This window comes from Akebia trifoliata, chromosome 16, assembly GCF_017979445.1.
Source record: "Akebia trifoliata isolate Shusen 1 chromosome 16, ASM1797944v1, whole genome shotgun sequence".
Lineage (NCBI taxonomy): Eukaryota > Viridiplantae > Streptophyta > Magnoliopsida > Ranunculales > Lardizabalaceae > Akebia > Akebia trifoliata.
This window is the reverse complement of record NC_141390.1, coordinates 20,095,156-20,119,838: the sequence shown is the minus strand read 5'-3', so window position 1 is coordinate 20,119,838 and position 24,683 is coordinate 20,095,156. Positions and strand designations below refer to the sequence as shown.

The following is a 24,683-nucleotide window of genomic DNA, read 5'->3' as shown; positions in this document are numbered from 1 at the left end:
ACAATTAGTTCATTATTCTTTCACTCCGAGTAGGTAGAGTAGAACTTCCCAAAATAATTAGTTCATTACTCTTTCATCCTGGGCAGGTAGAGTAGGACTCCCAAAACAATTAGTTCATTACTCTTTCACTCCGAGTAGGTAAAGTAGAACTTCCCAAAATAATTAGTTCATTACTCTTTCACCCTGGATAGGTAGAGTAGGACTCTCAAAATAATTAGTTCATTACTCTTTCACTCCTAGTAGGTAGTGTAGAACTTCAAAAAAAAATTAGTTCATTACTCTTTCAACCTGGGCAGGTAGGGTAAGACGCCCAAAAAATTAGTTCATTACTCTTTCATTTCGAGTAGGTAGAGTAGAACTTCCCAAAAAAATTAGTTCATCACTCTTTCACTCCGAGTAGGTAAAGTAGAACTTCCCAAAAAAATTAGTTAATGACTCATTCACCCTGGGTAGGTAGAGTAGGACTCTCAAAAAGCTTAGTTCATTACTCTTTCACTCCGAGTAGGTAGAGTAGAACTTCTCAAAAAAATTAATTCATTACTCTTTCACCCTGGGCAGGTAGAGTAGGACTCCCAAAAAATTAGTTCATTAATTTTTCACTCCGAGTAGGTAGAGTAGAACTTCCCAAAATAATTAGTTCATTACTCTTTCACCCTGGACAGGTAGAGTAGGACTCCCAAAATAATTAGTTCATTACTCTTTTACTCCTTGTAGGTAGAGTAGAACTTCAAAAAAAAAAATTAGTTCATAACTCTTTCAACCTGGGCAGGTAGAGTAGGACTCCCAAAAAATTAGTTCATTACTCTTTCATTCCGAGTAGGTAGAGTAGAACTTCCCAAAAAAATTAGTTCATTACTCTTTCAACCTGGGCAGGTAGAGTAGGACTCCCAAAAAATTAGTTCATTACTCTTTCACTCCGAGTAGGTAAAGTAGAACTTCCCAAAAAAATTAGTTAATTACTCTTTCACCCTGGATAGGTAGAGTAGGACTCTCAAAAAGCTTAGTTCATTACTCTTTCACTCCGATTAGGTAGAATAGAACTTCCCAAAAAAATTAGTTCATTACTCTTTCACCCTAGGCAGGTAGAGTAGGACTCACAAAAAATTAGTTCATTACTCTTTCCCTCCGAGTAGGTAGAGTAGAACTTCCCAAAAAATTTAGTTCATTACTCTTTCACCCTAATTAGGTAGAGTAGGACTCTCAAAAAATTAATTTATTACTTTTTCACTCCTAGTAGGTAGAGTAGAACTTCCCAAAAAAATTAGTTCATTACTCTTTCACCCTGAGCAGGTAGAGTAGGACTTCCAGAAAAATAAGTTCATTACTCTTTCACCTTGAGTAGGTAGAGTAGGACTCCAAAAAAAAAGAAAATAATTTCATTACTTTTTCACCCAGAATAGGTAGAATAAGATATTCAAATTTTGTTTAAATTATGCTCAGTTTTGTTCAGTTTATGCTCAGTTTTTTTCTCAGTTTTTACTCAGTTTCACAGTACACACACTCACTCTTGCACTTTTTAGTCAGGGAGAATTCTTTAAAATTCAATGATTTGACACCGTTAGTGAAAGTTCGCGCTCAAAGACCTGAGATATTTTAGTTCGAGGAGAGTTTTACCCTCAAGGATCCGAACACCCCGACGAATTGCTAGATCAGGCTGCAAAATGAACTGTCACTAACTTTGGCATTCGGATATTACACTATCTACCAAAATAGATTTGCTATCTAATTTGCTTCAACCCTCTGCCAAAGAGGGGCATCTGTAGACATCCTATTTTTTCATCCGCCTGATTAATCAACTTGTCAACCTGATCACAACGGTTCCCAATGATGGATGTTTATTCCAATGCTTTATTTTGTTACCAGATATGTTTCAGAAATCCGGATGAGGTATCTCGAACTGACAAAACTTTAGAAACCATGCTATGCTAGGAAAACACGACCTCAGAAACATAGAAATCATCATCTTGTAGATAAAAAGAAGCTTTACGATAAAAATTACTAAAAAATGATCAAATTACCAAAATACCCCTGACCTTAAAACATCTTTAGAGACTATGTTACGCTTAGAAAAACTCATTCAAACACATAAAATAATAAATCGAAACCAAATAAATTATTTTATCAATTTTCACAGAATTTGATAAAATTACGAAAATGCCCCTCATAAAGTTCACGATCATTTCACACAAAAAATTTCATAAATAACACAAACCAATGTTTTCATTGAATTCCTTATAAAAAGTCGATTCTAAAACATCCTAGAACATAAAAAATCGACTTAAAACGCGAAAAGTCCTCTCCGAGGGCAAAACGATAATTTCACAATTTTTATAATTAAAAATTTTGAAATTAATAAATAAAATATTAAATAATTAAAGTGAAATATTAATCAAATTAATTTAAAATTTTAAACTAAAAAAATCGATCAATCAGGCTCTCAGGCAAAATTGTTGAGGGTTGCAAAGATATTTCTTTAAGGACCCCTCCATTTGGGGTTCCAAAGAATTAAATATATAATAGAGGGGGGTTCTCTAGAAAATTAAAGTCAATCAAGCAAGACTAAATTCAAGCTATTAAAGTCAATCAAGTAAGACTAAAGTCAAAATTAAAGTCAATTAAGAAAGACTAAGGTCAAGATATTAAAATCAATCAATTAAGACTAAAGTCAAAATCTTAAAGTTAATCAAAGAAGACCAAAAGTCAAAACCCTAATAGTGTTCTAATTAAATAATAATTTTACCTAAAAGAATTCCAACTAAAATATAACACTACCTAAAATAGTTCTAATTAAAATATAACTCTACCTAAAATAATTCTAATTAAAATACAACTCTACCTAATAGAGTTCTAACTAAAATACAATTCTAACTAAAAGAATTATAATCAAACACTAATTCTATATAAATCAACCCTTAAAAAAATCTATAAATAAGGGTCCTCACACCTTATTTTCATATCAAAGAAAAAATCCTAGAAAAAGTAGGTCAAGAAGCCTCTACAACCTTCCCAAAACCTTAATTTTGAAGTCCTAACTCCTTACCTAACACCCATACTTCAATTTTAGCTGGAAAAATACCTAGAAGTCCTTCAAAAATATCTCAAAATTCATAAAAAATTTTGAAGAATCCAGATCTAAGAAAGAGATACCTTATCTCGGAGATTAGAAATCAGATCCGGAGATAGAACGAAGCAAGGAGTACGGTATAAGGAGCTATTTTTTCAGATCTAAGGGAATAAAATCGTTGTGCTCGAAAAATGTGAGTATTTTTATTATTTTTTATTATTATTTAGGTTTTGTTAGCAATGTAGTTTTATTTGGAAATTAGTGGAGACCGATGTTTGCTGGGCGGGGTTGGTGCCTAACACATTCCAACTCTATAACGTGATCCTCAGACTTAGTTTCTTATTTTTCGTAGATTAGTTTCTTTTGTCTTTTAGAGTCAATGTTCGGTTCCTAGACCATAATAACTAGGTGGCGACTCACAAACCTCAAAGGTCAAAAGCGGATCCTTGCACCCTGTAGATTGAGGGCGCTTTCAGCAACCCACTAGTAGAAGTTATTGTTTGTAAGATTTTTTTTGTGATCTTGAAACTTTGATAGAAATCTACATGGATTTCATTATTTGGGATCCCAAAGCTTCAACATTAGCTTATATGCTCCCGTGGAAGGGTATGTTTATTGATTTGATCCTTTGGTGAGATTTATGGTTTGAATCACACCATGTAGGAATCAAAACTATATGCATGAGATTTTGTCTATTTTTGAATTATTCTTCTTCTTCTATTGATTTTGAGTGTGGTTTGGGAGAATATGAAGGATAGAAAGAGTAAGGAGGGATTCATATAGAATTTTGGAATACTAAATGAACTCATTTTTTTTTTACCTTGGATAGGGGTCCTATTTATATGATTTTGGGAAATCCATGGGGATAAATTTGTCCCAAATCCTAGAATTTCCAATATTTGCATTAAAACGTCTATGAAAAATTCAAATTATTTCTCCTTTCTTTGGCCTTGATGATTTTTACTCACATATGGGTCTCACCAATCATGATGATCAAGGCATATGTTAATAAAACCAATAATTTCTACAGAATTCCTTAAAGAGGATAGAATGATCCTAAACCTTAGGCTTTGGGTCAATTGTGAAATAACCAAATTAAATGGCATATCAATAAATGAAGGCTTTTTGGTCTTTTTTGTTACTTATCTTGATAGAATCTCCAACAAATTAGGAGTGTAAGGGCCAATTAGCATAAATTCTAGAGAATTCTCTAGGGAGGACAAAGTAGTAATAAGCTTTGAAAGATGATCAATTTACATTAAATACCATGGGAGCCATGTGAATTTTGAAGAAGATTAGAAGGGTAGAAGTGGGAATACACTATAATGAGTCCTAAAAAACTTGGGTTAAGGAGATAATTATCCTTGAGTAAGGATCAAGCAAGATTAAAAGTCTTTATTAGAAGATTTGGGAATTTATGAGAAAACCCAAGTAGTGGGATTTTTGGGGAGTTAAAGAAAGGGTAAAAGAGTAAAAAGAAGAAATTTCTTGAGCAAAAAGTCATTAAGGAGAAGGTTTAAATTGTAATTTTTCTCAAGAAAATTCAAGCACACATGGGTCTTAATTGTCTAACAGAATTGATTGAACATAAGGTATAACCAAAATTCAATCCTGGTTGAATTTAAGGTTCAACCAAGCAAAATTTTAACCTTGGCCGATCATTAGGTTCAGCCATACCAAAAATTGCTTTGGTATGTGTGAGGTCATTCCAAGATTAAATATGACCTAATCGAAAGTAAGGTCTGGCCTGGCTTAAAATGTCCTTTAAAAATGACCTTTGGGCCATCTGACTTCTTGAAAGTCGAGTTTTAAAACTTTTTGAAAAAGTTCTTGAGTAAAACCCATTTTTGGATGGTTTTTAATATACTTGGGCTTGGCCTAGGTAAAAATGGGGCATCTATAGTAATAATTATAATAGCCTATTTTTTGTAAGCCTATGAATAATTTTTATGGCCTTATGGTTGTTTGTGATTTAATTCATAATTGTTATCTAATGGGGATTTTTTAATAATGTCTTGATGTTATGGTTTTTAAATCTTTTCAATGTTATATCATTTTTTAACAAAAATACATTGATGGTTACACTTGTTTTTATCATAAAATGTATAATTATGTGTGTAAGAGTCTCATTTTTTATAATAACCTATTTTTGTCATTTTTGCTCAAAAAATACCTTCATGGTTACATTTGTTTTGTTTTTTTTATTTTTTTTCCATTTTTTCCGTCTTTTCTGAAGTTTTTGCTTGCTGTTTTAAACCCATATTCAATTGGTGACCATGGTTTGAGCAGCAAAAAAAATTGTCCAACTCAAATCGGGTTGGATTTGGGCATAAATATCAGGCAACCCAATTTGCTTGTACCCAAACATAAAATTAATGATCATAATTTGAAGATATCTTGGTTTCTTTCACATTTGCAATTCATCTTTCAGTATGTATGCTTTTGTTTATCTATATATATGTGATTAGCAGCAGCTATGCAATTTTTGAGTTTGAAATATCGATAGTATGTGGTTTGGAGTTCACACCAATCTTTTTTAGAGATTGGGTGTGAATAGCTACCCGAAAATTTGTTTTGAAAATTTATTTTTAGAAATTGTAGTGACTTTCAAAAATTGATATAATGTCAATATACCCTAGAGTCTAGGTATGGGGTCTGTTTAGAGAGTGGGTATGGTATTAGGCATCCCTCTTTCTCCAACGTAGGTGGTTAACTTGAAACATAGTCATTTTTATAAAATAAAATAAAATAAAATAAAAAAAATTTGAGAAAACATTTTTTTCGCCCTTGCTTGCAAGGGACATTGATTTGGACTTAGATCATGGGTGTTTCAATATTGGAAAAAGGATTCTTATCCATGTATCTTGACTCAAGGTCAAATAATATTGGAAAAATATAGACTTTTATGGTTATAGGCCCATTTTTATGGAAAAAGGGGTCCAAAGACCTTTAGATTTAAAATACTTTGAGGTGGTGTATGCAAAATGTGTAAGATTAAAGAAAACAATTTAGAAAAAAAAAAGGACTTCAGCCTTTATGCTTTCTACCAAGTCGAAACCCAATCTATTGGATGTAGGATAGGGTATTCATCACATCTTAAGATTTTTCTAAACAAAAATTAAAAAGAAGGAGAAATAGATGAGGGAGATAGAAGAAGCAGAGGGGGGATTATCATTTTATTCTAACCCCGTCTAGATTTTTATTAACTTCTATTCTTAATCTTCTTTCTTGGTTTTCAAAAAAGAAAATGATGTCTTTTGATCTTGATTTTGGTGTAAGAGAATTTGAGAATCTTGAGATTAAATGGATTTAAGATTGAGAGTTGAGAGGATTTTAGTGTAAGGACTTGAGGTTAAGAGATATGAGAGAGGGAGAGAATTTGAGACTTGAGGGGGAGAGTTCAAGCATGGGCATTTGGTGGAGAGATGGCTGTTTTTTTTTTTAGTCTTGAGACACCTTTTAAGGTTAGAAGGGTCCCAAAATAAGAAATTGGGGAAATGACATGAGGCCTTGGAGAGAAATGAGTTAGGATTTGAAGTTAATGTGAGGGGGAGAGGGGTTGTGTGTTTAAAGTGGTAAATTGTGTAGATGGATCTTTTTGGTTAGATTTTGCAATCCATGCCTTGATTGAGAGTAAGCCAAGAGAGGTGGTTGATTAAAGGGATGGCTAAGGTAAGAGGGCTAGGTGGTTTGGCTTTGGGAGGGAGAAGGAGATGGTCACAAGTGGCACAAAGGGTATGATTATTGATATACATTGGTAGCTTTTGAGCGTCCAAGTGAGTTAATTAAGGGGATGTGATGTGGTGTAGCATGGAAGTGACTTGTGGAGTGATTTTTGGAGAAAATTATGGAATTAGGTAGTGACATGTGATATGGTGTAATGAATAGTAGATGTGAAGATGAGATTGATTTTGGTAGGAAAAAGGTGGTGGTGACATCTGGCAAGTGGTTGGAGACCTTGACATGGGTCAATGGGCTTTGAAATCCAATAAGAGCTATGGATATGGAATTGAGCTTACGTCTTTATTGAACATGTGTTGGGTTTTTTAGGTTGGTTTTGATGGGCTTAGTGATTGGACCTAGGTTTTGAAAATGGGAAAGGGTAGAGGATTGAATTGGGATAGTAAGTTTAGGGAATGGCGTGCAACTAGATTGACTGGGCCTAATGGTTGGTTTAGGGCTTGGAAGGGCCTTTTGGTTTGGAATTGGACTTAGTTTAATTGGGCAAATAGAATTGAAATTAGGGATTGGGTTGTGTTGGATATTGGCTAGAAAAATTAGATTGAATTACGAGTAGGGAGATTAGTTTGTCATTAAGGATTTTTGGGTAGAAATTGGATTTGGAATGTGTGACGGTGGGATTAAAAGGGTTGAGATTCAAGTTGATTAGGACAGTAGGTTTGGGGGTGCTTAAAGCATGAAAGCAAACTATAAGTGTTATTTACGGGTCCATAGGTCGAAAAAGGTTGGATTAGAATTGTTTGCGCCTTTAGGCCCTTTGTCAACTTTTGGCTTGAGACCCACTTTTGGAGGGCCTTTTTGAGGTTGGCCCTGCAAAATGGGGTGTTTACAATTAGTTTTATTAAATAAACAATTGCTTTGTTTTTATTGCTTTTATTTATGCCATTCGGTATCACCATATTACAACTTTTAGGGTTTGTTTTGCTAGAAATTGAGATAACAGTAAATAAAGAGGATTATTTAAATTTTTTATTTTATGACGGGGTGTCTCGACTTGTAGGGTCAACTAGGGGCATAGCAATTGGCCTCTTACTGGTACGTGCAATACCCCATAAACCACACATGTCAGATAAGTCAAGATAAATCCATGTGAGAGGCCAACGAGGGGACCTGAACTCAAGACCTATCCCTTTTTGAAGGAGGTCTTAGCCACTACACCCAACACTTTGTTATTTTAGTTAATCATCATAATCTTCTCCTACTTTGAACTTGCTTATAGTTTTATGTATGTAAACTTAAAACACAATTTTAGGAAAAATACTTGTAAATTTAAATTCTTTTACATACCACTTATATTTATATAAGCCCATATCATTTCTAACTTATGTAATATCAACAAGGAATGAAGTAATCCGACCAACCCGACTTGGGTTGGGTTCAGTTAAGAATTTCATGCCTGAGGTCAGGTTGGGCAGAAGCATGGGTTGGTGTTTGTCAAGTTTGGGTTGGGGGCTAGTTGATTCTTAACTTTACCCAACCCACTCAAGATGCAGTCCTAGATAGATATATCCTCTAACTTACTATCTCCGAATTTGTAAATTTGACCTCCCTTCTTCTTCTTCTTATTATTATTATTATTATTATCTTTTTTGAAGATTTGGAAAAAATCATCCAATAAGGGATCAAATGATTGAATGAATGAATTAATAGGTGATTTGTCAAATAATCCCCTCCACACACACACAACCCCCCGCTTCCTTCCTTTCAACCTCAAGATTTTATATTCTTCAGCCTTCTTTAGAATTTTTCTTGGATTTATGTCAATTAAACTCAACTGATCGTGCTGAATAGTTACGGAATCTGAGCTTGGTTAATATGAGTTACCTATCAATAGCCTCTTCATGTGATGGGTTGCCACATCCTAATCCATCATCAAATCTGGTAAAGGGAGACTCATGTATGTGCCATCGTGATTTGATCATTTTTCATGTATGTGCCATCATGGCATGATCATCGTGGTAAAGGGAGACTCATGTACGGCCTCTTTTGGGTCTTATATGATATTGCTCTATTGTGGGCTCAATAATTGGTCGTATTTTAGGTTTTCACTAGCCCACAAGTATTTTGTTTCTTTTTATTTTGTTTAATAATAAAAATTGGCTCAATCGATCAGATTTCATTGAAATTTTTTCTTTCAAATAGAATTGGTTAAAAGTACGAGTTAGGGGATGACTGAGTCAACTGGCTTTGGGATTTGAACTGTTAAATGGGTTAGACTGGGTACTTGGTTATAAAAATGGGCTTGGGCTGTGGGACTTGGGCAATGATGATTAATGTGTGAACGGTTGACAATGTTTGTGTTTCAAGCGCCACTGGAGGACATCAAGAATTCAAAGATGCTCTGATACCAAGCCACGGGCGGAGTCAGGATTTTGTTTTCGCGGGGGCAAATTACAAATAGAAAAATTTTCTAATTTTCTATGGGGGCAAAGTAATAGAATGCTAAAAAAATTTGTGGGGGCAAATTACAAATAGAAAATTTTTTAAAACTTCTGTGGGGGGCAAAGCAGTAGAATGTTAAAAAAATATTAAAATTATTAGTACCTCCCTCTTGAATTTAAAAATTCTTGTGAGGGCAATTGCCCCCACTGCAAATCCGCCCCTGTACCAAGCTAAGGAAAAAATTATATTTATCATCAAATGAATTACTACAATCCTAACAAAGATTAAATGAAGTAAAACTACGAAAGATATCAAACAATATCTTTCTAGAAAGATATTTGTCATAATCCTAATGCTAATCTTCATCTTAATCCCCGTAAGAACATGATTTGATGTGTCAAAATACATTTTATATTATAATCAATCCTTTAATACTCTAGTTGATAATGTCCAAAAGAATGTGCTTGGTGACAAACCACATCGTAATCCAACGATAAAGTAATGAAGAGGAAAACTACCTATTGGCTTGGCGACGTCTGAATAACCGCATGACGAAACCATCTCCCGGGCCGAGTACACCGGGATAGCACCCGATAACCCGCACCTAGTATGCGAAAGGTCTAAGACCACCGTACAGGACGGTACTCCGAAACCCGGGAAGGTAGTAAAGTAACGAAGACGACACAAACACTGATCGAATAGACTGAGCTCCAATAGGACTGAGGTCCACATTCCCTTTGTCGACCATAACTTAGCCATCTCAAATGCGCCTGTATAGGAGACCAAGGATTTATCCCAGGCAATCTTGACTCCTAACGCGCACATAAGGGAATACAATTCTTTCGCCATCTTATCATCAGCGATGCACACGTCATCACCGAGAAGAGCATAATCAAAGAAACCAAAGGTCCGGCAAATCTAATTGTTGCATTACAAAAACTCCAATTGAATCTTGGCAACTCCAAAGAACCTTACTTTTTGAAGTTTGTTACCCACCAAACTGATAAACCAATTGTCCCGGTAATCAAATCAATTGACTCAATGACAGCACATAGGGACTCAGCCATGGCTAGCAAATCCAAGCTTCCCTACACAACAACTGGAAAGTTTCCTTAAACGCCTCAATTTCATTATGTAATGTGTTACCATATGTAATTAGTTTTTTTTTTTTTTTAATTTTCTTTCTCTTGATTAAAGGTATTCTTGCAAATCAATGATTCTAATTGGGATTGTTCATGTATAATAATTTCTTTAGAGAATGAGAAAGGATATGAAAATTACCTTAATCATTTTATGATATAAGAGCCATACCTCTGGTGACTTTGAGAGAATTTTTTTTTTTTTTATTTTCTTTCTCATGGCTTCTTCTTCACCTATCACAAATATTTCACACTTTGTTTCGATTAAGCTTGATCAAAACCGGAATCAATCTCCAACAGTTGATCCAATCTATTTCTCATAGCACCAACATGATCAACTTCTTCTTAGTTGGATCAATACTACACTTACTCTTAACGTTCTTTCTACTATGACACGTCTCTCTAGTTCTCAAGATGTGTGGAGATCTCTTGAAAAGTGTTATGCTTCACAATCCATAACACGTATCATGCAACTAAAGAATCAATTACAAACTACAAAGAAAGGAGATTTGTTTAGTAATGACTATGTCGACAAAATGAGCAATATAGCCGACAATCTTGCCCTTTGCTGGAAAGCCTGTTGATGATGATGACTTCATCGCACTTATTCTTAATGGTGTTGGACCTGCTTGGGAAGACACTAATATCTCCTGATGACTTTATTGGATTACTATTAAGTGTTGAAATGCGTATTGAAGAACAAAATACTTTTCACACTGAACAAACTACAATAACACTTTTCGCAACTCGAAATAAGTCCTTTTAACATGGGAAACATGTGAGTTTCTCTAATAAGTTATATAATCCGAAACTTTTATCAAAGTCCAACTCAAAACCAATTGGCAATAAGTGGAGAGGCCTAGGAGCTTATAAGAGAGAGACAATACAATTTTTGTCCGATGTAGGGCTAAACTCAACACGCTCCCACACGTGTGGGCCGAACTAGGCCAAAGCGCGTGGAGATATGAACTCGATGACATGGAAAAGAGAAAGGCCTGTTTTGATACTATTATATGATTGAGGTAATTTTCATATCCTTTCTCATTTTCTATAGAACTTATTATACATGAACAATCCCAATCAGAATCACTAATTTGTAGGGATACCTTTAATCAAAGGAAAGAAAATACAGAAACTAATTACATATGGTAACACATTACAAAATTAGGTGTTTAACGAAACTTTCTAACTACTGTGGAGGGAATCTTGGATTTGTAGCCATGGCCGAGTCACTATGTGTTGTCATTGAGTCAATTGATTTGATGACCGAGTCAACTGGTTTATCACAAACTACTTTATCATATTTGTTACTCAGCAAACTTTGGAGTGGGGATCTACGTCAAAAAAAATTAATAAAAATGAATTTGGAGCAATTATAATAGGTTTGATTCATTTTGAAGATCTAGTGGGCTCCCTTTTATATTTACTCTCTTAGCACATGGTTTTACATAGGTAACTCTTTGAAGATTTTGACCCCGTCTCAAAATTGAACAACAAGAAGATCATGGCACCATGAAGCAGTGCTAGTGCCCTACTATCAGAGGTAATGTTGTGTGTCATCATGGAAAATGCACGTCAAATACGCAAGGTAGATCTCCCTTATTATTATGTTTTTTACCTGTTTTTAAGAACTTGTTATCCTCACAATCCAAAATTATAGTAGTGAAATATGGCTTTGATCATGTTAGACTGTACATTATTTAATTAAAGCAGAATAATCAAATTTAGACTGCTTGGGGGTGGTATATTGCACTTAACCACCTTGTTTCCATGAAGCATCCAATCCCTAGCCCCGAAATCCAAGTTATTGTGTGACCGATCTAGATGCCTTCAAATGTGTTTGCTATATCTTCATTCACTACGTGAAAATCATAAAAATTGTAAAAAAAAAAATTGTTGTGCTTCGCCCGACGAATTTTAAAAACTCAATTTGACGGCCAAGGGCTAACGAAATCCAGAGAAATCTGCGCAACTTTTCTTCCCTCTCTCTCATCTGCGTTTTGTCCCCTCTCTCTTTGGTTCGCAATCCCTCTCTTTGGAAAATTTTCCCCTCTCTCTCTCTCTCTCTCTTTCTCTCACTCTCTCCCTCTCTCTCAGGTTCGTAAGAAGCTCTCCGATTGTGAGAATCTCTATCTCTCTCTCTTTGTCTCCTCGATCACATCTCGCTCTATATCCGATCGACCTCTCTGTATTTGATCTTTTGAACTCACAACACTGAAAACGATGGAGTGAAGATGAGATCTAGGGTTAATTGAAGCCTTAAACTGATCTCTCGATAATTCCTTCAAGAACACTGAAAACCCTAGAATTGGATCCCAACCTTCCACACCTCTGCAACCTGAATCTTCTACTAATTCTAGTAATTTCACAACTTCTTCAATTTCGTTCTTTTTTTTACTCATTTTAGAGATCTGATTTAGTTGATTTGTCTTTTTGATTTCGAATTCGGATCCTAGGGTTCATGAATTCTTGTTTCGATTAGTTTTTGTGTTCGAAATCCACAATTGAGAAAATCGATTGTTTCAAAACAATTCGGAATTTTGATTTTGTCTTGAAGAGACTACTAATTGATGTAATTTTAGTTCACTTATTTCAGGTTTTTCTTCAAGATATTTCCAGATCTAGAAGTTTAATTGTTGCTGAAATTTGGATTCTGATACTTAGGGTTCATGTGTTTATGTTCTTATTTGAGTATTCATAATATAAATAATTTTTGATGATTTGTTGAACTTGGTTGGATGTAAAATTTGGTACAACATGCTTGTTAAATTATTTTTCCGAAAAAAATAAGGAAATTGTTACAGGAAAATAACTAATGTTATCATATGGTAGAAATATACTTGCAATGCTTGATACTAGTGTTGGTGTTGTACAATCTTTGACCCACACATGCATAAGTAGTTAAAAAAGTGTGGTTTTTCTGTTATTCACAGATTTCAGTAGGAGTTTCCGATTTCCTTTAGGGCCCAAATTGCTACTCTAATTGATATAACACAATCAGACTGTTGTAAATTGATTGAACTACCACCAAGGAAGGTACTAGGAAGAATTTGGAACTTCATATCCTACATATAAACATCATATTAGTAGTGAGGAGTTGAGAAAACATATGAAATTTTGAAGGCCAATCTTTCTAGAACATTTTGTATCATTAAATTTCCATCTCCCTTGTTTTCTAAGTGTTCACGGTGCTTAGCTCATGTACCTAATCAAAGCTTTACAGTGATGGATCTTTCTAAGCTTCACATCTTCCTTTGCAGACCCTTGTGCTTGATGAATCTGCTGCCTCATATCTTCCTTCAGATACTGAATAGAGAGATGAAAAAAGAAGAAGTATGTTTCCTTTTGTTTCTCCTTTGTTTTGTTTTGATTTATGTATCATAATAATATTTATCCTTATAATTTTCTCACATTGGTATTTTTTTTTATATCTTCTTCTTGGGTTTGATGTGTTATTATATCTTGAAGTAGACTAGTTTAGATCACTAGAGAGAGTAGAATACACAATTCAAGATCTAAGCCTACATTTTGCTTCATTCTTGCAAGGCAATTGTAGATCACTAGAGAGTGGAATACAATAGCTCAAGTTCTCAGCTACAGTTTGCATATTTGGTTGAAATCCAAATAGAGTTATTGATGTCCTATTCCAAAAATAAGCACTATAAGTGATTTTGGGTTTTGCTTAAAAGCTCACAATAATAACTATCAGAGCAAAGAGAAGTTTTGAACTTGAGTTTTCTTTCACATTGCATATGGATTCTCTGATTGCATTTGGGTTTAACTTACAAGTTCACTACCTTTATTATTTCTGATTCTTGACAAGGCAGAGGGTTGTTAGGACATAGGTAGGGCCAAAATAGAAATGACATTGTGGCTTCAATTGGGAAGAGAAACCAAAATAGTCATTGAGAGTTTCCTTCAAATAGAGAAATTATAATCACTAAGATTTTGGTACAAAATGAATAGTTTTTGACTCTTTGCAACTGCTTTAAATTTGAGTTTCGAGCATGGTTTAAGGAATTGGTGGATCTCATGTCAAGTTGTCCTTTGGTGAGTCCAATTTGGCTAAACTTTTTTTAACTCGGTTTGACCTGCCTGTCTTACACTTATTTAGTCAAACTAGAATTTTAACTCGATTATAGATATGACTCAATTCCAACTTAAAGTAATTTGTATGTGACTCGGTCTTGATACAGCCTTTGGAATCGCTCAAGATTGGTTTGGGATCTTATGGAACAGTTGATTTGAGTCAGGATAGTGCTGGACAATCTGAATCCTGATTTTGTTTTTATAAACCATGTGTTTTTGTTGTTGTTGTTGTATTGATAGTCTTAGTAATGACACCATTAATTAAAAGTAATGGCCAGGAAATTCCCAAAATGATCATTTTCATTACCAAAGTTCAATTATCCAGAAGGATGGAAAGATTGGAGGATGTTGTCCATGGAACTAGAGTTTGACAGTTAAAGTGGAGGTTCTTTTCAAGTGACGTGTAACCAATGCATCCCGTCCCGATCAAATCAAAAGAAAACTTTATAAGATGACACTAAGACGTGTGAAGCCTGTCACATCAGGGGTGTTGATTGAGTATGCCATGTGGGTAAGTCAGATTATCATGATTCTTAAAGAAACATGATGGGAATAGACCCAATAGATGATAAACTATGGGATGGATGAGTGGAACAACTAGAAATGAATGCATTCTTGAAAATATAGGAGTAGACACAATAGATGATAAACTATGGGAATGTTGATTGAGATTGCTCTTTCACATCTAATGAAAGCCGATTACAACCTCAATTAGAGGGAATGCGGAAGTTGAAGGTTCTAATTTCTAACAAGAGCAAGAGAAAGATGAAAAAGAAGTGGATTGCAGTAGTGAGATCTGAGATAAAAATACTCTTATATATGTTGTGTTTACGGTGATGATGATTATTGTACTTGGCACATTCAAAACTAATTAATGTTATAGTATTATTGTTGCAGGAAAACCTGTGTTAAAGAGTTGACTAGTTGATGGGTCTGCCTCATTAGTTAAGTCGATACCCCATATTAGTTACTTTAAGATCAAAATTAAATACTACAGCTAGCATTGTTGTTTCTGCAACTATCATGAAAGCTTAGTGCCCACCCATGTATGTCATTTGCATATAGTATATTTTACGTCCCACCCATTGATACTTGTTCAGACCTTGATCAATTGGACATCTTCTACTAGTAATTGAAAGTATATTGGTCATTTAATACTATCAATTGCCTGGTCATCATGGCTGGGTGTGTCCTGTAGCAATCGTTCACTAATCGATATACTTTGAAAATTCTTGTGGGGGAAAGTGCCTCCACAGCCCCCACTGTAAATCTTCCCCTACTTACAAACTTTAGTGATCCACAAGTTTTCAGTCGTTACAATATGAAAAGAACTATGACAGAGTTAAATGCCTTGAAATTTCTTATTGTATTGGATCCATGGTCTCCATACTTCATGTTTTTGGCACTTTCATAGTAACAAGTTTCAATCAAAAGACATTTTCACCAATCGATATTGACATTTTCCTTCCATTTTTTATTATTTAGGCGCAAACCACTGTTCATTTCAACAGAAATGTAGATGAACAATGACTTCGAGCAGAATATTGACAAATAAACATTGATTTATATATTTTGTGCATCTGGCTGTTGAAACCGATATATTTCAATCACAATAATTGACACATGTTTAATTTAATGTCTTAACACTGCCGAAACCACACAGAACTTGAGATAGATACATACAGAAAAAATCTGTGGGATACATATAATACTAGGATGGGAATCTACCGTCATGGAGCAAAGAACAGAAGTTGCAACACCATTTTTGCCCCCCATGTGTAAATGTGACATAGGGATTCACATATGCGCGTCATCTTCCACATTGAATTATGCCACTTGGTCCAAAATTTACAATGGAAAGTTTTTCCTGGACAAAAAAAAAAAAAGACAATTACACAATCATGAAATGAACTAAAATAACATATAAGACCTCCAGTATCAAAAGCTTAACCAATCTGAGTTCATAGTGCTACTAACCCCATGAGAAGCTTCAACTAGTGGATGGATCACTAGTCCAAGAGGCAAATGCCACCTTGAAAGCAGTAACTGGGAATTTGGTATAGCACTGGTAAGTTGTAAGTATCTAGTACCACAATTGAAGGGGTATATTTCAACAAAGGACTTGGGCTCCACATCACCATCCAACGGCCTCGGCAATGCTGTGGAATCAACTTGAGGAGTGAGCGGGCAACATTCCTCAACTAATCTTTTAAGGGCACCTGCATCTACAGGTTGTTGCATTTGTTTCCTTAAATTCAGACTTGTGGAACATTCTAGGGGTGGTGCTTCTTGGTGAAAAAGAAAAGAGGGAATCTGGGTTAGTAGAACTTGTGTAATTAGATCGGCTTGCCTATATGGACATTCATTAAAAGATGGCTGCACACTTGTCTTTGGAGTGGAAAATGATTGGTCTAATGCAGACCGGGATGCATTCCCTGTTGATGGAGGAAGATTCATACTTCGAGGTGCCAATCCCATCGAACCAAAGCAACCTAGGAAGGAGTAAACGATAGAAAACAGGTAGAGGTGGAGACACAAAACCATATAGTTGACTTGCACAAGGTCAAACATGTGGGATGAATGGCAAAGACAAAGAGTGAGGAGATGTCTAACATGGAAAATTTTGAGGTCCAGGCTTTTAATTTCCTATGGGTAGCATTGCATGTGTCTGCTATGATCTCTGTGTACTGACAACTAGCAATAACAGATGATGAGGATGAGCTATATTTATAATATAATTGGTAACAACAACAGAACAAACTAACATAAAGTTAGTTCTTAGAACTAATTGATGTAACAACAAAACAAACTAAGGAAGTTAGTTCTTGTTGTTGACTCTTACAACTAACACATGTAATAAGAGAGTACAGTTCTAGATAACATCAGCAGATTGAGGACTGAGATTCATTTGATGGGTCTTAAACTTGTTTAGTTTATCATGAAACAGAAACACTATTATAAAAGATAATCACATTATGCAAATCACTAATTTTGAGAATACGTATAGATAAAGAGATAGAAGTCCTTGTTGAAATAATCCAGTAAGTATGTTTTGTGCAGCATCTAAACCAATTATCCTCGGTACCTCTAACCTCACTTTAAGGATTTCTGGTTTAAAAAAAAAATTGTGCAAGTAGGATATCGGCTTGTCACTGTTCAGTAGATGACTCTCGAGTCTATGTGAAACCTTTTGTATTTTATACATAACCAGTATTGCGGACCCCTCAACACTATCTCTAGCAATTCTACGGATTTTCAACTTGAATATTCTTTAGAAAAGTCCAGATTGGACTTGTATAGTAATTCTTTGTCAGAAGTCTTTGGTCGTTATGTAAAATTAACGGATAGTTGTGATATATGGTCACTATATATCATCTTTGTTAAATGCGTGCATGTGTTCCTTTCCCATACTCTCATAGTGGGAGCCTCAGAGATTTCTTGAAAAGTTTGAAAGCTATAATTACTGGTACTAAGATGCTTCGTATTTTTCCCCCTTGATGATAATGTTGGAGCTGTAATGTTGCTTACTTTATCTTATTTCCTTGATTTCTCCCTTGTTTTCTGTTATGGGATTTGGATCATTATTGAGATCTTTGACAAGAATCCAATTCGATTCTTATTGTTTTCTGTTAGTGTAGTTGAGTATTTTTGTTTGAGTTAGTTTAGTATTATTTAAGGCATAAAGGTTATTTATAGAAAATTTACCCAGATATGATTTAAAATATGTACAAATGGTTAGAATTTTTCAGATGGTTACACACTTTGAGAATCAACCCATTGAATTGAAGTCCTTGCCTAACATACTTTGTGCATTGTCCCCCAGTATTAGTTCATAGTGATTCTTTTAGCTTGCCCTTGCCCAGCTCATCGGATTTGAAGCTGACTTGTTTGCTCTTCAACACTTGTATCATTGTTTAAGCAGCACACCCCTTTGGAGCTCTATGAACTGCAAGCGAATATTGGGAAGTTATTACAATGATTTCAGCGCATGCATTTTCTTCTACATCCTCAGGGAAAAAATCATCGGTAATGATTCCTTTGTAATATTTGTAATGTAAAAGCTACTGAGATGTTATTTGTTTGATGGACCGCGCTTTCCATGGTTTGTATTTGTGTTTAAGTAAATTTACTAATTTTCAATATCATGTACTTGAAGATGATCTATCCTTTTATTTCCTTTTTTTTTTTTTTTTTTGGTATGTGTTTGTGTTAGTAATATAACAGTTAGAAGTCTTCATATACCAATCTAATTGCTGCTCATGGTTTTGGGCAAGGTCTTTACATGTCAATCTAATTGTTAGTTCCCATTTTTATTGTTTCCATATGACCCATGAGTCAATTAAAGGGTTGGCTCAAACATACGTATGAGCTCACACTTGGCTATGGCTTTGTAACAGAAAAATGGATCCTATACATATGTCTTTTCATGCGTTTTTCTATAAAAGCTACAAACATATTTTTTTTATTCTTTTTCAATTTATTAATCAGAGGAAAGAGTCACAAGAACAATGCCTACTTCACGGTGAGCTCTTCGAACACCACCTCTCTTTTGTGGTATGTTGTTCACACTAAATTGTTATCATGGTGCATGATCTTTTTTTCTTTCAGTGGAAACGAGGGCTTGTCATCAAAGGCCTTATTATCTGCTCCAAAAGCTGAGTCAATGACAAAGGAGATGGGAGTGCTATAGATGGCTCTAACTGAGGTGAAAGTCGGGCAGTGGAAATTCGGCCTCATCGTCGAAGGAGAGTAAGGTATGTGTGTTGACATAGTTTCTAGTTATTTAAAATATGTGTGTGGACTGAATTATCTTAAAGATTAGAAATTATTTAATTTCCTTCTAGTAAGGTATGTGTGTGGACTGAACTATTGTCAATATTAGAAATTATTATTTAATTTCCTTCTTTATTCAAGGCCCATTAGGATGGAACATGAATCCTATATATCTCTGTCTTTTACTTTTGAGTTACCTTCACCTGCATTTTCCCTTACTTTTCAAATTCCTCTTAAAACATTCTTTTTCATTTTACATTCCCAACAATCCACCACACCATCATTCCTCAAAATCACTTCTCATCTCATAACAACACTCCTTTTCTTCTAAAATCAATACCCATATCTTCTTCTACCTTGCTTGAATTCCAATTTCGATGATTTTCGTATAGCTTTTTCACTCATGGTAAGCTGCATTCAGATTATTGTTGGATTCTGTTTTTGAATTCTGTACACCATTTTCGATTCATGGATCGATCTTTTTTATGTATGAATGTGAAAGAATAAAATAAAAGTACTTTGGATCTTTGCTTGATTCAGGGAACTCCTGTTAACATCGCCGTCGGTTCACACGTGTGGGCTAAGGATTCGGAAGTTGCGTGGATAAATGGAGAAGTAACAGAAATCAAAGGAAACGATGCCACCATAATTACCCAACCTGGAAAAATAATAAGATATATATATATATATATATATATATCATATACTGCTTTATTGTCAGTTATATGTAGCTTCGACAGAATTTTCGATTTTAATAAAGAGGTTTACATGTATATTAATTTTGGGTTAATTAGTTTAATTTGGAGCTTGTTTTATGATTTTTCTCTTGTTTTTTCTTTTTCTAATTTTTTTATTTATTATTTTGTTCATTGTGATTGGTGAATTAGAGGACCGTGTTATTGTTTGTTAAACCTCTAAATTCGACGGTCATACTCTATGGATTTTTTTAAATTTATTTTTTAAGTCCATTCTCCAATAATTTGATAGACCAGGGGCCATAAAAAAAAAAAAAAAAAAATTCTACAAGAGAATATTTTACGAGAGGGTCCGTCAAATTTATCAAAAATTGATAGGTTAAGACCATCAAATATGGGCCTTTTTCACATAGTGGGTATTGTAGGAGCAGTTCCTGAATTCATATCTCGAAGTTGCAATCCTCATGTGAGAGTAACCTTTCTGTATTTGCTAGTTCTATAGTGGATTGTTTTAGATGTTATGCCCGTGGTTTTTCCTCAAAAGGGTTTTCCACCTAAAAATTTGGTGCATTGTGGATGCATGATTTTTAGGGTATTTTTATGTTTGATATTCATGATGTGTTAGATTATGTTAACTAATTTAATTAATTAATTAAATAGATAATCACCGCATAAATTAAAATTAAAATTTCAAAAATTGCACTTTAAAGCTCAATGTGGACTGTCTTTTTTATTTTTTATTTTGTATAATTGGGTTATCCTTGTAGACAATGGACTGGACCCATGGGCTTTGTGAGTTCATGGACCACGGTCTTGTCCAAGGATTAGTCTAGGGGCACATACAACACCCTCACATCACATGCACCAGATAAGCGAGGGAGAAAATGCGGTGATATACATAGCTACCATTGAGATATATAACTAAAGGTGATGCATGCGGACTTGAATTTTGACGTTATTCCTATTCCGGCTCACTGTTAATTTTAATTCAAAAAATATGTTTAGTGAGATTGAAGGATTTTTTGTAAGTTATGATATCACTTATAAAAAATTGAGTTTCGAAAAGTAGGGAGACCTTCACTTCTGTAGATCAGCAAGATTTAACGAGATTGTCACTTTAAAAAAAAACCTGTCATCTCAGTGAGAATGTTTTGAGTATTAAAATGAACAATGAGCCAGAATTGGAATTTCGTCATATTCAGCTACTGACCCTTGGTATAAAGAAAGGAAAGAGAAGGGAATGTTAAAAATTCAAAAAAGGTACAACAGGAAAAGTAAAAATTAAAGAGAATGAAGTAATAACGTACATCATACAAATATCAATTTATCGTACAAAAGAGAAAAATATTCTCTATGACAATAGAGAAGAAAAAGAGTAATGCCAGATTTACTAAATCTCTGTTTAGACTACAAACTTCTACTTACTTGAAAAAAAAAAAAAGAAAAAGCAAAAGAAAAAGAAAAAGAAAAAGAAAAAGAAAAAGAAACCGAGAATAAAAATAAAAATAATAGAATATTGCCTAGATCATTTCCACTGACGTGGCCTGTTACTCCCATATGAGAGACAACCACTATAAAATCCTCCATGGAGTGATCTATGAAGCACGAACTAAGCAACTTCTTTCCCTCACCTCTCTTGTTCAATTTCACTCTCATAATCGCTTTGAATCCACTTCTTCACTAGAGAATGGGGAAAATAGGTCTCAGCAATGACCAAACTCGACCCACAGTGCTTACTGCACCTCTTTCTTCAAACTTCAATGACAGAATCCGATCCCTTCTTGACGTTGTCGATAATCTTCGCAACAAAAAAATCATGCAAGAAGGCATAGATCTTCCCACCATTGTTGTTGTAGGCGATCAATCATCATTCAAGTCAAGTGTGCTCGAATGCCTAGCTGGCATCAGTCTCTCTCGCAACCAAAGTCTCTCCACTCGCGTTCCCCTCATATTGCAGCTGCAATACCACCCGACACCCGAGCCAGAATTTCAGTTGGAATATGAAGGCAAGGTTGTCACCACCGACGAAACCCGCATCTCCCAAGACATTTCCACAGCTACTCATGAAATAACAGGTGATGGTAAATCTATCTCTAACACCCCCTTGACTCTTATTGTCAAAAAGAAAAGTGTTCCTGATCTCACCATGGTTGATTTGCCAAGTATTACTCAAGTAACTGTTCAGGACCAACCTGACGACACATATGAGCAACTTTCTAGTATTATAATGGAGTATATAAGCCCTAAAGAGAGTATAATCCTCAATGTATTATCGGTTGCTGTGATTTCTCGGCTTGTGAGTCGGATAAGATGTCGCGGATAGCAGATAAAACTGGTGAGAGGACATTGGCTGTTATTACTAGAGTTGGTGACGCTTGTGAAGGGCGTTTTGAGAACGTCAATGCTGAATATGTTGGTACTGGACTTGGTTATGTCTTTGTGAGGAATCGTGTTGGTGGCGAGACCTATGAAGAAACTATGAGAGAGGAAGAGAAACTGTTTAAAACTGACGCAATTTTTTCTATGATGGATAAATCTATGCTTGGTATCCCTGCTTTGTCTAAAAAACTTGTTCAAATCCAAGCAAATAACATATCCAAATGCTTGCCTGATATTGTGAAGAAGATCGATGACAAGTTGAGTCAGATTGTATCTGATCTGAAACGAATGCCTCAGAATTTTTCTTCTGCTGCTGATTCAACTACCGCTTTTATGCGGATTCTTGATTCTGCGAAGGAGTCTCTGAACAAAATCTTCATCAGAGGAGAATTCGATGATTACCTCGATGAAAAAGAGATGCACTGCGCTGCTCGAATGGCACAAATGCTCAATGAGTTCTTCGAAGAACTGAAGTCTAAGTCTGGTAAAAAGCTCTCCACAGAGAAATTTTTAATACAGGAAATTAGAATTTTAGAGGAAACAAAAGGGACTGGACGTCCAAATTTTCTTCCTCGTGCAGCATTCCTCAATATCTTACAGACAAAAGTGAAGGAAGTATCCCACAAGCCGGTTGAATTCGTTAAGAAGGCTTGGAGTTACATGGAATGTGTGATTGTACGTGTGTTGTTGCTTCACTCGGAATATTACCCTCACCTTCATTCTGCTACAATAAAAGCGACACATAATCTAATTTCAAAGATGAGAGATCGCTCCATTGATCGAGTGCTTGAGATTGTAGAGATGGAAAAGCTCGTAGATTATACTTCTAATCCCGAGTACGTGTCCACATTGAATGGTCTCATGGCACAACAGGAGAACTTCATGCAGGTCATTAACGATCCAAGCAAACCGACGAAGTTAAAATTTGAAGTGTTTGGAGAAGTCGAAATTGGTCATCTGAGAGAGTATCCGTTGATGTTGCAGGAAGCGTTCGAAGTCAAAATGAGACTAACTGCTTATTGGAAGATTGTTTTGAGAAGGTTAATTGATAATTTGGGACATCATCTTCTGTTCAGTGTTCAGACCCTTGTGAACAAAGAGATGGAGAAGGAGATCGTGAACGAGATGCAGCCAGACAATGGAGGGATTAAAAGCATGATGGATGAACCACGTTGTATTACTGCCAGACGTACAAAGCTGAACAAGAGTATTAGGTTACTTAAGGAATCTAAAGAAGTTGTGTGTAAAGGATGCAAGCCCATCAACCACCCCGCAGATCCCAACCACAGTCTCATCTTCCTCCCTTACCCGGCCTATCCAGATGGCAAATTCAATTGCGATGCATGTGGACAACAAGGTGATGGCTTCTGCTACCATTGCAGCCCTTGCAAGCTTGACATTCACATGCAATGTGCTTTCACGCCCTTTTCACTGAATCACTCGTCCCACCCTCACCCTCTCAACCTCGCCTTCTGCCCCGCCAACCAAACCAAAACCTTCTCCTGCAATATATGCCAGACGCTCGGGTCAAACCACTGGCTGTATCGATGCAATATATGTCAATTTGATTTCCACCTAGGTTGTGTTATGAAGCAGACTTAACCATCATAGAATTTTTGTGTTAGACGCCATGGGTCTAACAAGCCCAGAATGTGTCTCAACGCAAAAAAATTACTATATATATAGTATAAGTGTGCGTGCATGCTCTATGTTAGAAGCAATGGAGGTAGTGCATGACAGTGGTGGAGATTATGCTGCTTTGTGTTTCTAGTTGTATTTTTTTTATGTTGTTCGTCACAGTGGAGCTAGTGCATGGCAGTGGTGGAGATTGTGCTGTTTTGTGTTTCAGGTTTTATTTTGTTATATTGTTCGTCTTAAGTTTATGAGCTCACCAGTAGTGGTTTATGACTTATGTTATTGATGTTTTCAAAATATATAACTTGTTTGTTTTCTTTTGTCACTGAGTTCAATCTTAGATGACCCATCCATCTTACTAATTCACAGCTTAGCCCATTTAGAAATGTTAAATTGATGCAGGGTGAAAAACAATCTTTCAGTTAGTTTGTTAATTCTTAAAAAATACTAAATAATTGGGCATAAAAATTTGTTGATTCACAAAGAATACTAAGTAATTTGAAAAAAAAGAGTAAACCCTCTAAAAATACATAAATTTTATTAATCAAAAGTTGTTTCCCTGAGACAGTACAAGAGATGGCAAATAACTATCTCGAAGCATGGGAGAGAAAATAAGCCAAAACCCATCTTCATCAAAATGACTCCGAAAAACCCTAGTTCAAACGGAAACAACTAACCGGTCAATAACCTTCGCAACCTGATTGCTATGGCAGATTTTGCCTAATTCCATCGTTTAGGCCCTCAAATTAGTATATTTTTCATTTTTGAAAATTTTTATTTTTTTAT

The 24,683-nt window shown here is 35.2% G+C and overlaps 1 long non-coding RNA gene and 1 pseudogene across 7 annotated transcripts; both read left to right on the top strand.

Annotated features, from left to right (window-relative positions):
* The first annotated feature begins 12,002 nt into the window (after positions 1 to 12,002).
* LOC147382770 (uncharacterized) lies at positions 12,003 to 19,971 on the top strand. Of its 7 annotated transcripts, XR_015173750.1 has the most exons (6): positions 12,030 to 12,685; positions 13,587 to 13,659; positions 18,338 to 18,441; positions 18,904 to 18,937; positions 19,024 to 19,169; positions 19,729 to 19,938. It is a non-coding gene; the product is annotated as an uncharacterized LOC147382770 (long non-coding RNA). The 7 variants fall into 7 exon arrangements; XR_015173749.1 differs by having other exon boundaries at positions 12,005 to 12,685; positions 18,338 to 18,937; positions 19,729 to 19,969; XR_015173748.1 differs by having other exon boundaries at positions 12,026 to 12,685; positions 18,904 to 19,169; positions 19,729 to 19,943.
* An 894-nt stretch (positions 19,972 to 20,865) lies between these two features.
* Positions 20,866 to 24,146, top strand: LOC147382769 (dynamin-related protein 4C pseudogene; annotated as a pseudogene).
* The last annotated feature ends 537 nt before the right edge of the window (positions 24,147 to 24,683 follow it).